The sequence below is a fragment of the Octopus bimaculoides genome, chromosome 11 (assembly GCF_046866305.1).
Source record: "Octopus bimaculoides isolate indiv1 chromosome 11, ASM4686630v1, whole genome shotgun sequence".
Taxonomy (NCBI): domain Eukaryota; kingdom Metazoa; phylum Mollusca; class Cephalopoda; order Octopoda; family Octopodidae; genus Octopus; species Octopus bimaculoides.
The window spans coordinates 72,261,785-72,279,284 of record NC_142938.1 but is presented as its reverse complement, the minus strand read 5'-3'; the positions used below and the strand labels follow the sequence as shown (position 1 = coordinate 72,279,284).

At 38.4% G+C, this 17,500-nt stretch overlaps 1 long non-coding RNA gene across 5 annotated transcripts in view; it reads left to right on the top strand.

The window, feature by feature from the left end:
• The window catches only part of LOC149133398 (uncharacterized), a 56,981-nt gene that overhangs the window by 25,649 nt on the left and 13,832 nt on the right, over positions 1-17,500 (top strand). Inside the window, exons 1-2 of one of the 5 annotated variants that reach the window (XR_016243719.1) lie at positions 2,902-3,394; positions 6,113-6,219. The exons of the other annotated variants lie outside the window; for them this stretch is intronic. This is a non-coding gene — a long non-coding RNA (uncharacterized LOC149133398). Of the gene's footprint in view, positions 1-2,901; positions 3,395-6,112; positions 6,220-17,500 lie in introns of those variants that run through there. 5 annotated transcript variants of the gene reach the window in all.

Sequence of the window (17,500 nt, the reverse complement as noted above, 5' to 3'; positions counted from 1 at the left end):
ATATATACATATGTATGTATGCATATATATATATATATATATATATATATATATATATATGCAGGTATATATATCTATGTATATATATACACATATATATATATATATATATATATATATATATATATATATATATATATATATTTGTATATATTTATATATACATGTGTGTTTGTGTGTGTGTGTGTGTGTGTGTGTGTGTGTGTGTGTGTGTGTGTGTATGCAAACATTAGGAGGTAGGGAAGGTAAGTTTTAGAAAACTACAATAGCAGAAATATTATCGACATCAACAACAAGAACAATAACAAACAATAATAAGAGAAATAAGAAAGAATGAAGAGAAGGAAGAACAATAAGGGAAGGGTACGAAACAATAAAATAAAGAGTTGTTAAAATATATTTTGAAAAGATAACACTATGACAAAAGAAAAAAAAATAATACTAATAATAAAATGAGACAAAAGTTTCTTGCAAAACGAAAGTTAAAATAACAAGAACAACAACCACAACAATAACAGCAGCAGCAGCAGCAGCAAAACGTCTTTTGGCGTACGAAACATTTTAGGGTAAATGAAACTAAAGTTGAGTTCTAGGAAATCCAACATTTTTACTTGCTCATTATAGGAAAACAAAATAATAATAATAAAAGGAATAAAAAATATTTATAAACAGTAAAAGAAAAGATTTTAACTTCAATTAACTTTACAACTTTTTACGCTCTAAACTACTTATTTGTTTTGAAAATATTTATTAGTTTTAAGAATGTTTATTTATTTTCAAATTAGCTGTTAGATTTTCATTGAAAATGGAGGTTTATTTTATAAAGTTATTTATCTTGAAAATATGTAATTTTTTTTTTGTTATAGAAACATTTTTTATTTCCCTATTTTTCTTCTCTTTCTTTTTGTTGTGCGTGTTATTTCCTGGTATTTTCTTCTTTGTCTCCTCAATTTTTTTTTACTCCTTCGTCATCTTCTGATACTGCGACTGCTGTTGCTGCTGTGTGTTCTGTAATAACGTTTTAAGATAATATACAGATAATATATATTTATGTATATATATATATATATATATATATATATATATATATATATATATATATATATATATATATATATATAAACACTCACATATAAATATATATATAAATATATATATAAACACTCACATATAAATACATATGTGTATACAGACACACACTACTCACAAACAGACACACAATCACACACACACACACACACACACACACACACACACATATATATATATATATATATATATATATATTACGTTTCATCCGTCTTACGCGGTTTCACGGTTCAAATGACAGGGCTTCCAACTAAAAGGAATAATATGTTTCGAATCCATATTTCTATACGTTGTAAGTTCAATTTATATATATATATATATATATATATATATATATATATCGTAGCATTCCATAGGTTACGTCGACGTCGGTTCCAGTTGACCCGATCAACGGAAGAGCCATATCGTGGGAATTAACGTGTAAGTGGCTGAGCACTCCACAGACACATGTACCCTTAACGTAGTTCTCGGAGAGATTCAGCATGACACAGAGTGTGTCAAGGCTGGTCCTTTGAAATACAGGAAGAATGAGGGAGAGAAAGTTGTGGCGAAGAGTAATTAATTAGTAACATTTTGTGTTGCGTGCCCCTTTGTGTATTATATTCTCTTATGTGTGCGTGTGTGAGAACTACGTTTGTGTATGCGCGTTCTTTTATCGAATTTTTAGTTACTGGTCTGTGAAATACGGACCAATAAGTTAGCAAATAATATCATAATTAACTATATAGAGATTATATGAGAATTCTACTTGCAAACCTAGGACAGCGCTTGCATCCTTTACACAAAAATAAAAACACTTTCATTTGATAGGTAAGACATTGTTTACAACAATTCTACTGCAACTTCAACAATTTCATTTGATCTTTTGATATCTTTTTCATCGTTATTACTGGCAAAATTCCCTGAACAAGTGTCTGTAAACATATCTTTAAGCTCGCTTTTCAGTCAAGTATCTGCTACTATAGTCCCAAGCAACCAATGACTTGTGGGTGAATTTGGTACTTGGAAACAGCGTGGCACTCCGTCGGTTACGACGACGAGGGTTCCAGTTGATTTGATCAACGAACAGCCTGCTCGTGAAAATAACGTGCAAATAGCTGAGCACTCCACAGACACGTGTACCCTTAACGTAGTTCTCGGGGGAGATTCAGCGTGACACTGAGTGTGAAAAGGCTGGCCTTTTGGAATACAGGCACAACAGAAACAGGAAGAAAGAGTGAGATAAATTTGTGGTAGAAGAATACAGTAGGGTTCTTCACCACACCCTGCCGTAGCCACGTGGAACTTTAGGTGTTTTTCCTCAATAAATAACCACAACACTCGACCTGGAAATTGAAACCTCGATCCTACGACCACGAGTCAGTTACCCATATATAAATACACACACAGACATATATAAAATGCCGTTGAAGCGCATTTCTGTTTGTATCTCATAGTATGCTGGCAGGTGTTGGTTTGCTGGCTTGTTAAATGTTTCGTAACCGAGCCCTCCAGCCTAATAAACTAAAACGAGAGAAATATATATGAGATTAAAACTGCAGAATTCTAATTGATCGAGTAACAAAAATAACTTACGATGCACAGCCATTGCATGGTTGCATTCCTATGATCGAAACAAAGAAATGACTAAAAGTAATTTTCGAGCTGTTAAGTTTATTACGAGAAGATGTTTTTTTTATTCTGTATAAAAGACACATAATAATGTCTGTGAAATATTGTAAGTAAAAGAGGTCAATACTCAGATCATCTCCAAAGCTTATTTCGAAATATAATCATCAAAGATGTGCAAAACATATTGGAGGATTTATTGTAAGGTTACAATGTTGAAGTGTAGTAAGATTCGTGATCACATAATATGAGAGAGGGAAATTCTTCACGACGAAGATTCTAAGTATGAAAATCTGCCACTAATCTTTTGTAGGTACCTTTATTACGTAAAGGAGACTCGGAGTACCGTGTGTGTATATATATATGAAGATATATGCATACAGTCAAATACGCACACGCACACATATAGGCGCGGACGTGGCTGAGTGGAAAAAAGATTCTAAGTATGAAAATCTGCCACTAATCTTTTGTAGGTACCTTTATTACGTAAAGGAGACTCGGAGTACTGTGTGTGTATATATATATGAAGATATATGCATACAGTCAAATACGCACACGCACACATATAGGCGCGGACGTGGCTGAGTGGAAAAAAGCTTCCACTGCGCATGTCAGTGTTTTTCTTTGCACTGAAGAAGGGCGCGACGTTGGATTGCAGCGTGGCGAATAATTGAATTAAGTGAAGCGCAACTACAAGGTAAGGCATTTGTTTTTTGGGTTTCAATGTGGTTTGTTGTTTGTGTATGTGTATATACATATATATATATATATATGTGTGTGTGTGTGTGTGTGTGTGTGTGTGTGTGTGTGTGTGTGTGTGTGTTTCTATGTCTGTGTTTGCCGCCCCTCACCGTCATTTGACAACCGACGAGGTATGTTTATATCCCCATAACGTAGCGGTTTGGCAAAAGAGACCGTTAGAATAAGTACTGGGCTTACACGGAATAAGTCCTGGTGTCGATTTGTGCGACTGAAGACGGTGCTCCAGCATGGCCGCAGTCAAATGACTGAAACAAATGGTAGAATAAAAGAATAAAAGAATATATGTAAATATATATATAGTCAATTCAAAGAATAAACTATTAGAAAACAGGGTAAGAAAGAAACAAAAACACATGAGGACATGCACAAAAAAAAATATTAATTAATTGATGCTCGGTGAAAGGAGAGAGTTGTTAGCGTTTCGAGCAAAGCTCTTCATCGAAAAGCGAGAAGTCCAAAGAGAAAAGAGGAAAAATAAGGAAAAATTGTCAGCAATCCGCGTGCGTTTACTTTTCTTAAAATACCGGAAGTGGAAAGAGAAAGTGAAAGAGGTTTCTGGGACGAGAGAGTATGAAGATGGTCAGTATATGTGTTTGAGTGTATGTGTATATGTGTGTTTGCGTATCTGCGTGTGTTTGCATCTCAATTCCCGAGTGTTATACTACTACGTCTATTTGTTTTCAACGCCATCTGTTTTCTACAGATTGTAGAAACACATGAAGTAGCTGATTTAGGATAACTTTAAGTTGCATGATAATTCATTAGATTGCGAACAGAATATCAGTGTCCGATGAATAGATAGATAAATATTGTCAAATATTCAAAATATACAATATATACCTGTGCGATGTGACGTGTGTTGTGAAATTTCTGACACGTCTCAGCTACATGAATTTGCTGATATTACTCAATTACTCAAATTGCTTGGTATTAGTTTCATATGAAATTCATACTTATGTACTCATCGATTGCAAGTAGAGAAGAGGGTTCCCTCATCGCAGCCTCTCTGTCTTTGTATATATATATATATATATATATATATATATATATGCGTATAAGAAGGGATGACCACTAGGTGAACATCCAATATGCTAGAAAGAGGTCATCAATGACCCAACCACAAAGTAAAATTTGACGTGCGTAAGGTTCTACCGATTACATTGGGGTTATTTTGAAATGTCTCAGCTCTGGCGCGCTAAATTCCGGAAACAGTTCTGAAGAGTATAGATTTTTTTATATGTTAGACCACTGCCATAAATATCGCCATCCACTTTAGAGAAAATTTGTAGTTTGGAATCAGTAGTTCTTTGACTGCTATTTCTAAATTTTCAGTATGTTGGAGAAGCAACTCAATTGCTAATCCCTGTATATTTATAATGATAAATAGTCTTACCGATAAAGGTTTTTTTCATACTGAACTACTTGGCAGAATTGTTAATTATTAATTCTATTATTAATTGACGATTCTCTGCCCTTATTCTTGTATATATATACATATATATATATATATATATATATATATATATATATATATATATATATATATATATATATATATATATATATATATATATATATATATATATATATATATAAAACAAAATCCAGAAAATGGAGAGTAGCGTTAATATAATTTATTAACTGCAAAAATTCAACATGTTCACTTACAACTGTTTCTATTTTAATCTAAGGAATTAAATACCATTAATTAAAGCACTCCAGTGGAATAAAAAAGACATATCGTTAGGTTATTACATGTTATTCTTGCAAAATTTCTCAAGAGCTGCTGTGATGTTTTGGAAGAATATAGTGCTCTGGCGAAATTTTGCCCAATAATATGCTTTAATTAACAGAATTTAATTCCTTACAACAAAATAGAAACAGCTGTACGTGGACATCTTGGACTCCTGCAGTTAATAAATTATATTAACGCTACATCTCCATTTTCTGGATTTTAATTTGAATATTTATAAACCAAGATTTATACTTAAACGTAATATTTTATAAATACTACTATTCACAACAATATAATAGGTAACATACCAGTAATTCATTGGATATTTTCTATCCCTTAAGGTGGTTATTTTAGCTGTTTATATATATATATATATATATATATATATATATATATATATATATATATATATATATATATATATATACATACATACATATATATATATATATATATATATATATATATATATATATATATATATATATATATATATATATATATATATATATATATATATATATGTAAGTATATACATATATACTTACACAGATGCATACTTATATGGTTAAATGCAAACACCGTATAACAACTGGGAAAGAACAAAAATGTAAAGGAAACACTGAATATGTACAAAGGACGAAATAAGAGAGTTATAACTGTACTAAATCTAAATCTTGAATAAGCGGCTTGAGATGGATAATCGGATGATGGGGAGATTTCTTTTGCGATACCCCCATGAGAGAGAGAGAGAGAGAGAGAGAGAGAGAGAGAGAGAAGGAGGGGGGGACTATCACAAGTGGTGTTCAGCTTTGTGATCATTGTGATTTTCTTACAAATTGAGCTTCGATCCAATATGGCGGAAGCTGATTTATGTTACCGATAAAATTGAGCGGAAGAAAATCTTATTTCTAACAGAAAATCAGAAATGAAGAATTGGTATAATGGTAACAATACTACTACTAATGAAAATATGGACATCCATAACATGAAAAACAAATCCAAAAACGGCAACAATGTTTCAGGTAAGCAATAACAATATTCATGTAACGTTACGCATCTAAATTAATTTCTTCCTCTTATATATAATTATATATACAGACGAAGGCTGCTGTAAAGTTCCTAGATTTAAGAGTAGCACAAAAGGCATTCCGAGATATTGTTCACTACATCCTGGTTACTCACAGTCTAACTGCAAATATTCTGAAACAAGGCTTCGGGAAGTGGATATCCGCGTTGTTGTTGTTGGCACTCCGTCGCTTACGACGTCAAGGGTTTCTGTTGATCCGATCAACGGGACAGCCTGCTCGTGAAATTAATGTGCAAGTGGCTGAGCACTCCACAGACACGTGTACCCTTAACGTAGTTCTCGGGGAGATTCAGTGTGACACAGTGTGACAAGGCTGACCCTTTGAATTACAGGCACAACAGAAATAGGAAGTAAGAGTGAGAGAAAGTTGTGGTGGAAGAGTACAGCAGGGTTCGCCACCATCCCCTGCCGGAGCCTCGTGGAGCTTTAGGTGTTTTCGCTCAATAAACACTCACAACGCCCGGCTGGGAATCGAAACCGCGATCCTATGACCGCGTATCCGCTGCCCTAACCACTAGGCCACTGTGCCTCCACTTCTTCCTCTTATATATAATTATATACGCACACGAAGGGTGCTGTAAAGTTGCTAGTCTTAAGAGTAGCACGAAAGGCCTTCCGAGATATTGTTCATGCCCTCACTACATCCTGGTTACTCACAGTCTAACTGCAAATATTCTGAAACAATGCCGTCCGGCAGTAGATATCCGCCTTAAGCTATTAAAAAACATTATTGTCACTCAGCTATATAGGTTAACTTAGGACAACCGGAATGAATTTCCAAATGAGATGAGGCAGAAAAATTAATTTTTCAGAGGCCTGAGTTCGGTTAAATTATCCAACAGCATTACTGACAGACCAGTAGGCAGGTCGTTGAGAATGCAACAAAATCTGTCACTATAAATAATAAATTATTAAGCCAAATTAAACAGTTGCACTCTTTTGAATGACTAAATAATCTGCTACTTATGTGTGTTGTCTGTTTGCCTGTGAATGTATATATGCACAATATATACAAGTACGTACGTATGCTTTTGTGCAGGAATGCAAAGATATATATATATATATATATATATATATATATATATATATATATATATATATATATATATATATATATATTTAATGTATTATATACTAGCAATGTACCCCGGCGTTGTCCAGGTTTTATGACCCTCAGCCACATTGTATTAGTTGTTCCTTTATTATGGGCAGAATCGGCACACGAGGAGCATGAAGCAAACAACTCTTTTTTACAAACATGTCTTTTGGTCACTTTCTGGTAAACATCGCTGCAGTTTCTGTCTCCCAAATTCAGTCATAGGTCTGTGGTTGGGCAAGGGCTATAGCAGAAAACACTTGCCCAAGATACCACGCAGAGGGACTGAACGTTGGACCATGTGGTTCCGAAGCAAACTTCTCAATCACAGTCATTCTTGCACCTAATATGTGGGTATGTGTGTGTTTAAATTTGTTGTTAAATAGAGTATTGTGTCCCACTATGTCTCAAACTTTGCAATTCATCAAGCAGGGACCTATAAAATAAATGCCAGATTGAAATACGTACTGAGGTCAGTATTATGAATTAAATACTTGAGGGTGATACTCTATCATGGCGACAGTCGAAAGACCAAGCCCAGTAAAATAATGTGCAAGGTCTTAAAAACTTCAAATTTAAGGTAATGGATTACTACTAACCGCAAGATAATGAGTTTAAAACTTCATATTGAACTTTCCCTCTATACGATAACACTGTATGTACATCTCAGTCTACTTCAATTCCAACAATTATCAATTGTAATTTGAATATGAGCGGTTAGCAGGAAGAAGTAAGATGTCAGATGTCTTAAAAAGTTATGTAAAATATTCTGAGAAAAAGTATTTTTTAACCATAATAAAACACATACACGCGCAAACACACACTGCACACGTGCACACACACATGCACACACACACCTACGCAACACATGCGCACACACACACACACACATATATATATATATATATATATATATATATATATATATATATATATAAGTGAGTGTATATATATCTACGTATGTATATTATACATACATGAATACAATAAAGATGAAAATACTGGTATATATACATGTATGTATGTATATATATATATATATATATATATATATATACACTCACTTTTATCTCTCTCTCTCTCTCTCACTCTCTCTCTTTCTCTCTCTCTCTCTCTCTCTCTCTCTCTCTCGCTCTCTCCCTATATATATATATATATATATATATATATATATATATATATATATATATATATATATATATATATACACACACAGAGGCAGACATACAGGCATTCACTTGGAAACAGTTGGTGTTTCAATTCGTGTTGACGATCCATTGGCCGTTTTATCGGTGAATCCATTTTAGAAGTGGGTGTTACCAGTTTTAAGTTGATTACCGTTATCAACTTGCACCCTTGCACTACCACTGTACTCCGACCGCTAATTTATCTAAATATAGAGGAATTTACAGCTTGGCTCACTAGCAATGCTGGCGACGTCATGCAACCATATTGCATTTTGTGATAGCATATATATATACATGCACACGCATACGTGTGTGTATGTATATACTTGTGTGTGGGTGTGTGGTGCGTGGACGCGTACGTTTATATGTTTGTGGTTATATATAAGCATACGTACATACATACATACATATATATATATATATATATATATATATATATATATATATATATATATATACATATATATAAATATATGTATATATATATATATATATATATATATATATATATATATATATATATATATATATATATATATATATATTTATTTATTTATTTATATATAAGTATGTATGTGTGTAAGTATGTTTGTTTGTGTGCATAAGTATATACATATATATATGCATGTCTATCAATCAATATATTGAGCAGAGTATCTAACGGATATATATATATATATATATACATTCAGTTGTTTCTTATATACGCCCAGTTTCCCACTAAATTTTGTGACATAATACCACCTTCTCATGAGCTACTCATGGTAATATTCAATAGAAACTCTTCACCAAGTACCCCGCTTTACCTGATGGGTACTGTGACACCTCAACTAAGACTCATGTTCCTAGAATATCGAAAATTTATACGATATCCGGAGTATTATGAATATCACTGTACCTATGTAATTGTCGGCATTTTATTATCACTGACGCGTTGCCAAGTCGCCATAACTAAATTCGTGTTGTCTATTCGTCATTCCTGTATATCCGGATCTTAATTTTTGCGGCATAAAAGCAAAATCTTGCGCAAAATTCTTGCTGTTTAATTATATTATGTCTAAACCATGTGCCACAGTAATGCTACTCTTCAAAAATTTGAAGCCGTTAGAATGGCGGTAGACAAAATCAGATGAGCTGTCAGATAATATAAGCAGGAAGGCCTCGAGCAAAATTGGTCTTTACATATTCGCATTTAAATTTCCATACATAGAACTTTTATTCACCTATTTTTAGGATATGTTTGTTTTGACAGGTTTTGGATTCACTCTGTCCAAACATTATTTTCTGTATGAAGTAATTTTGGAAGGTGTTCAGGTTTAGTTACCGATGGTACACCAATATATTACGTATTGGAATACGTTGTTACCTGGGTTAGGCCTCTTGGTGTCTGATCAATGATTGCTCACATATATTTGTGAACAAATTTCAATGTGACAATAATGGAAGACGATATATAATAACGTTGCACGGCCTGGATAAAAAGTCCATTTTCTTTAAACTTTTTTTAATGTATTGATATCATGAACGTGGCAGCTCCCGAGTTGACGCTCGAAATAAAACGTCATGCGCTCTTTTTCTTTCTCTCCTTCTCTTTAACCTCTCTTTCTTTCTTTCACTCTTTCTCTCTTGATCTAGCTACCTTTCTTCCTATGTTTGTGTGTTCGTGTGCGTGCGTGTGCACTTAAGTGACAAACTTTAACAAATATCACATTTCACACGTATATATGTCTGTATGTATGCTTAAACCCACACGCGTGCATTCAGCCACATGCAAGCATATCAGGGTGCGCCAGGCAAACGAGAACGAACAAAAAACAAAATCAAACCCACAAAAGACAAAAATAAAACTTGCTGCTTATAGAAATTTGGCACTCATATTCAACTATATAGCATAAGGAAAGATAAGCCATCCACCGAAACCATCGGCAACCCAAATGATGTTAGCGATGCTACCACAGACGCAACTGGAGGCCTACGATTCGTACCGTAGATGTTCTTTGTTTTTAGCACAATTGTGCCGCCGACACGGGTCTCTCTTGACTTAGTACTTCACCTCATTTAAATCACGTGAGCTACGAGTCTACAATATGAGCAATGTCATATGTTTCTTTTGTTAACTACAGTATTGTCTGATATATAGTGTGCCTTTTTTATAATATAGTATGATTATGTGGTCTTTTTGTGCGAAGATGTCTGACAGCGAATTCTACTGCGTGAAAGGTTCGGGCCAGGATCCTTAAGAATCCCTTAGAACGCCTATTGATGGTTTTCTGGATCTGCTGTCTTTCTTTTGATTCGAGTTGCCAGATCAACACCAGAGGACACCTGATCTTCCTTAAACTTGAACACGGATAAGGGCGTCCTTTGAAATACCTGGTGTCAGTTTAACGACTGTAGCTGGTGTATAGACTCATAAGGACTGTCTCATATTTTAATTTCGACTGATTCTAATCATCAGTAATATTAATTTCGATAATACACCAAAAGAGAAAAAAGAATGTTCAAAGATAAAATATTTCTTAATGTAGGTTTGTCGTTACCTATATACTGGAATTTCCATTCATATACCTGCCCATCCAGTATATATGTGTGTATCATACACACCTACAGACACACTCACGGACACACATTTATAAGTATAAGTACATACACATATAAATATATACATGTATACATCGATATACATATGCATATGCATTTATATATGTTTATACATACACTTGCATACATGTGTAGTAAGAGGCTGATTCACAACCACATGGTTAGGAGTTCAGTCTCACTGCGTGGCAACTAGTGCAAGCGTCTTCTGCTAAAGACTCGGATCGCCAAAAGCCGTGTCAATGAATTTGGCTGACGGAAACTGAAAGAAGCGCGTCATAAATATGTGTGAGTGCATGTGTGCTTGCCCCCACCACCGTTTGACAACCGGTGTTGATGTGTTCTACGTTCCCGTAACATAGCGGTTCGGTAAAAGAGATCGATAACATATGTACCAAACTTATAGAAAGTAAATACTGGGGGCGATTCCAATCGAGTAAAATTTTTCCTCGGAGGTGCCCTAGCATGGCCATAGTATAATGGCTGAAACAGTTAAAAGATAATAAAAAGCATGATCTATCTATCTATCTATCTATCTATCTATCTATCTATCTATCTATCTATCTATCTATCTGAAACAAGAGAAACACAAGCAACACTGGCAACTGAGAAGACAACAGCATCTGCAAAAACAACAAGTGAGGAAGCAGGGGAAAAGAAAGAAAATTCCAAGACTGTTTCCCCCTCCCCCACATCACACAGACCTCACACAAATAACAAGCCATCAGCACCAACAAAAACAGCAACACAACCACTCACACAAGCACACACAGACGCTCACAATTTGCCCCTACCCCCTTCCGATTCCTCAGAACCTTCGTCGGAAGATGAAAGTAATGAGGAATGGCAAATAGCCCAGAAAGGAAGGAGGAAGAGGAGCAAGAAAAGAAAAGCAAACACAAACAAAGCAGGGAGATACACAACTCCCGAAAACACTCCAGACACCAACACAAGCACACACAACTACAACACAAGCAACAAAACCCCAAAAGCAAGTACACACACAATGCTCACTGCCATCAACACAAAAAACTCAGAGTTGATGGAATACATCAACACAAAAACAAACATAACAAACGAAGACATAAAAACCAGCAACCACCCATACACAACACCGCCAGAACACATCAAAATACTACACATAACACCAACCCTGCACCACACACTAAAATCTATTTTTCCAAAGGCAGTTGGCAAATGCCAAAAATACCTGGCGAAAAAACTATATAGTGATCTCCTCGAAGAAAACCCGAAGGAGGAGACACAAAAACTCTCAAACGGTAAGTGACTCTCTTTATAAAACTTTAACACTCAAATCAAAATGATGCTCAAGATTGGTTGTGTAAATGCGCGTGGCTTGGGGTCCCCTTGGAAACAAGGGTACCTCCTAAATGACATAAAGTCACATAAACTAGAAATCATAGCCATAAGCGAGACCAGACTCCATGATACGCGGGCCCTATCGTCCATGTTTGGCAGACAGTTTAACATTTATTTTTCTCCCTGTCTGCCGAGAATGGGCGGTAGTGGCACGGCGGTACTCTTTCGCAAGAGTCTGGATCTCGAAGTAAAGACAGTATTCATAGACCCGGAGGGTAGATTGGTTGTTCTGGATGTCGATGGCAGCGATGGGTGTGCTTTTCGACTCATATCAGTATACGCACCACCTTTAACAGGTAGGCCGGATTTCTTTCGACGTCTAGAAGTATTCCTAGGAACGTCTCGTCCTTTACTTTTAGTGGGGGATTGGAATGCTACCTTGGACACGCATCTAGACTATGTTGGCAGAGATAGGAATAGACGGGGATGCAAATGCCTCAAAGACCTGCTCAGACGCTTTCAACTGTCTGACAGGTACCGACTCGATTACCCGAATGCGCCAATGTGGACATGGACAAACCGCATCGGGTCGTCGAGATCGTATCTAGATAGAATACTGTGTAGGAGAGTAGATAGAGATAGCATAGGGTGTCCACAATTTCACATAGTCAGCTACACGGATCACAAACTTGTGACGTGTACGCTAGACTTAGATAAGACACATAGGCAGGGCTCCGGTTACTGGAAACTAAACGCGTCTTTCCCGTCGAGACCAGTTTTCAGAGACCGGATTAGCACGTTAGTAAAGAGGGCTTTGACAGGAGCCATCATCAATAACAAATGGTGGTTTGCCCTCAAGAGAGCAATAAAAGCAGAAGCGGTTAGGTATAGCAAAGCACTAGCCATAGACAGAAACAGAGTAGAGGGTGAACTAGTTAAGAAGCTAGAAGAGGCAATTAGAAGTGGCATCGCATCCGACGTTTTGGCGGCGAGGTTGGCCCTTGACCAACACTTCAACGCCAAACACGAAGGGTGCGTTGTCAGGGCTAGGATGCGTGCTCTAAGAAACGAAGGTGTTGGAGCCGCACGAGAGGCCCGGGTGGCGGAGGCGCAACAGGGCAACAAAGCCACCATTCGGTCTCTGGTGGACGAACAGGGGCGCGAACTGCTCGAGCCAAGCAAAATGTGTGAGGCCTTTCAGCGGCACTTTGCTCGACTGTTTGGGACGAATGGCGAGCGAGAACGCAGGGTGGACTTCAGTGCCTACCTGCACAGCCTGCCACGACTCTCGGCAAGAGAGGCGGAGTGCTGCGAAGGTGCCATCACGGCGGCGGAAGTGAGGGACGCGATGGCGGGATGCTCGAGGGACAAATCTCCGGGTTTGGATGGTCTGCCCTACGAGCTTTACAACTGTAAGCCAGACTTGTTTGGAGACGTCTTGGTGGCGGTGTACTGCAACTGGCAGCAAAACGGGAGCATTCCCGGTTTTGTGAGTCGAGGAGCCGTAACGCTGCTGAAGAAAGATCCAAACAAGGGGGACGTCATAGATAACTTTAGGCCCATCACTCTGCTCAATGCAGACTTGAAAATTTTGGCCAAGGTGTTAGCCAAGCGGTTGGCGCTTGTCATCGAGAAACTGATCGGCAAGGCGCAAACGTGCGCGGTGCCGGGCAGGAGCATCCATGACAACCTCCATCTGATGCGCTACATCATAGAGAGGGTAGTTAAGGAACCTGGCATGGGTGGGGCCCTGATCAATTTAGATCAATCGAAAGCTTTCGATAGGGTAGACCATCAATACTTGGAGGCTGTCCTCATAGCAGCCGGCTTCGGTCCCATTTTCCGCGGCTGGATGGCTGCCTTGTACAGAGGCATCCGTTCGGTAGTTCGCGTCAATGGGCATCTATCAAGACCCTTCGACATTGCACGTTCGGTCCGTCAGGGATGCCCCCTCTCGTCGCTTCTGTACGTGTTGACTCTCGAGCCACTACTGCGGAAGCTGGCGACGCTGAGGGGCATCCCGCGAGAGTTGGGATGCGGGACGAGCGTGTCGGCATACGCGGACGACGTCACCGTCATAGTGTCTAGCCAAAAGCACATCGAGCTTGTCGGCGAGACACTGAGAGACTACGAAGCGGTAACGGGAGCGAAAATCAACCGGGATAAGTCAGTGGGCTTGCGGCTCGGCACCTGGAGAAGCAACCCCATGCCGTCAAGTAGCGCCTCCGTCGTGGGACGTTGGACTGACGGTCCGGTTGAGATGCTCGGGGTCTGGTTTGGTCCAGACCTCCAAACGGAGAAGAACTGGGACGAGATAACGAGAAGGGTGGCCACTCTAGCCCGGCAATGGGCCGAGAGGAAGCTTTCCCTGAAAGGTCGGGCGGAGGTGGCGAACACGTACATCGCGTCCGTCATCTACTACCGCCTGACCGTCGTTCCTTGTCCCGACCCTACCATCACCAAACTGGAGCGCATCCTCTTCCGCTTCTTGTGGAAAGGAAGCGTTCCGATGGTTAGGCGATCCGTTTGCTGCCAACACCCGTTAAAAGGAGGACTGGGCATGCCGTGGTTGATGATGCGCAGACACGCGCTGAGACTGCGACATCTCCGGCTCTACGTAGACAGCGGTGAACAGGTGTGGTCACCGTTTGTGCGGCGCGCTTTCCCGCAGCTCGTCTCCATGACCGAACTGCAGTCATGGATCAAGAAGAGGCCGAGGAAGGGCGAATGGCACCGCGAGTGTCGCGCTGCTCTTCGGCAACTCCAACAACCCGGGTCAACCTTGAGCGACTGCATCACAACTAACGCATTCTATAGTGGATTAGTGGAGGGAAGGTACGACGACGATCTCGGGGCGAACCTGGGCGTCGACGAGGAATACCTGACCCGCCTGTTTAAGACGACCTTCGGGCCGGGACCTATGGACAACTTCCAGAGATCCCTGGCCTGGCAGTGCTATCGAGAAGCACTACCCGTTCGGGATAAGCTCTACAGGCATGGCTCGAGAAACACGGGGCCGACCTGTCCGAGATGCCGGCAGAGCGACGAAACCGTTCTGCACGCACTCGTACAGTGTCCCACCATTTCCGAGCTGTGGGCTTACGTCGAACAACTGCTATCGCGTGTGGGACGAGTCGGTCTATCAGCCGAGTCTATCGTGAATATTGTCGCGCCTCCTTCCTTTAAACGGGAAGGAAGAGCTATTTTCATCGTACTTGTGGCTATGGCGAAAGAATGTGTATGGTGGACGCGTCTGAAAGGTCTAGAGACAAAGACTTTCCTCTCTGGGCAATCTCTCATCAACTTCTTCAAGTATCACCTGAAGAGGAAGTTGAGAGTAGAAAGGGAAGTCTTGTCTAGTGAATGCTTCAAAAAAAGATGGGTGAATGTAGCAAGGATGGCACGTGTGAACGACGGAGCCATCTTGAGCATAACCCTATGAACAAGAAAAAAAAATAAAACAAAAAGGCAAAAGAGAGTCACTTACTGTTATAGTTTCTTCAATGAGAATATTGACCAAGGTTACCGTGGTCTTTTCCGTGGGCTTTTCCTTCCACGGCTAAACCTAAACTGTCCTCCCCTCTTTTTACACGAGAACATTACTGTGTGATACACGATCCCTATTGATCGGCCTTTCCTTTTCTTTTTTTTCGATCCCTTTTGATCGAACTGCCCCTTTTTCCCTTCCTACGATCGACACCACCTTTTGATCGACACCACCAATTTTTTTTTTTTTTTTTTTTTTTTTTTCCTTCCTTCCCCCTCCCAAAAAGAAAAGCTCTACATTGTATTTGTCCCATCTTCGTTGAGCCCTGTGTGGCTAATAAAAGAAATGTATCTATCTATCTATCTATCTATCTATCTGTCTGTAAAGAATGTGTATGGTGGACGCGTCTGAAAAGTCTAGAGACAAAGACTTTCCTCTCTGGGCAATCTCTCATCAACTTCTTTAAGTATCACCTGAAGAGGAAGGTGAGAGTAGAAAGGGAAGTCTTGTCTAGTGAATGCTTCAAAAAAAGATGGGTGAATGTAGCAAGGATGGCACGTGTGAACGACGGAGCCATCTTGAGCATAACCCTATGAACTAAAAAAAAAAAAAAAAAAAAACCAAGAAAAGAAAAAGAAAACAAAAAGGCAAAAGAGAGTCACTTACTGTTATAGTTTCTTCAATGAGAATATTGACCAAGGTTACCGTGGTCTTTTCCGTAGGCTTTTCTTTCCACGGCCAAACCTAAACTGTCCTCCCCTCCTTTTACACGAGAACATTACTGTGTGATACACGATCCCTATTGATCGCCCTTTTTTTTTTTGATCCCTTTTGATCGAAGTACCCCCTTTTCCTTCCTACGATCCCTTTTGATCGCCCCCCTTTTTTTTCCTTCCCCTCCCAAAAAGAAAAGCTCTACATTGTATTTGTCCCATCTTCGTTGAGCCCTGTGTGGCTAATAAAAGAAATGTATCTATCTATCTATCTATCTATCTATTTATCTATCTATCTAACTGTGTGTATATATGTGTGTGTGTACACGCACACACATATTTATAAACTCAAGCATACGTACATCTGTATATAAATATCTATGTGAGTTTGTTTCTATCTGTGTTTATGTATCCAAGTCGAGTGTCTGTGCGTTCTAAGCGTGTTTTCAAAATATCTTTAATATGACTTATTGTTTTATCATGTTAGTTCTGAATAACTTTTTAATCTCTTCATTCGTATTGGCGACAAAAAAAAAAAAACAAGAAAAAAACCTTCAAGAGAAGAATATTAACAACACGTACATACGTCACACATCTAGACAAGCCGCATATATCGATAAACGCAGAAACATACACATGTTGTCTCTCTCTCTCCCTCTATCTCTATGTATATATATATATATGTATATATATGTACACATATAGACATATAGACAAATATATGTTTGTGCGTGTGTGATTTAGTATGTTTTACGTCTATGTCCGATTTGAGCAATGGAAGTGCTATACGTAAACATCAACTGTAAAGTTTATCT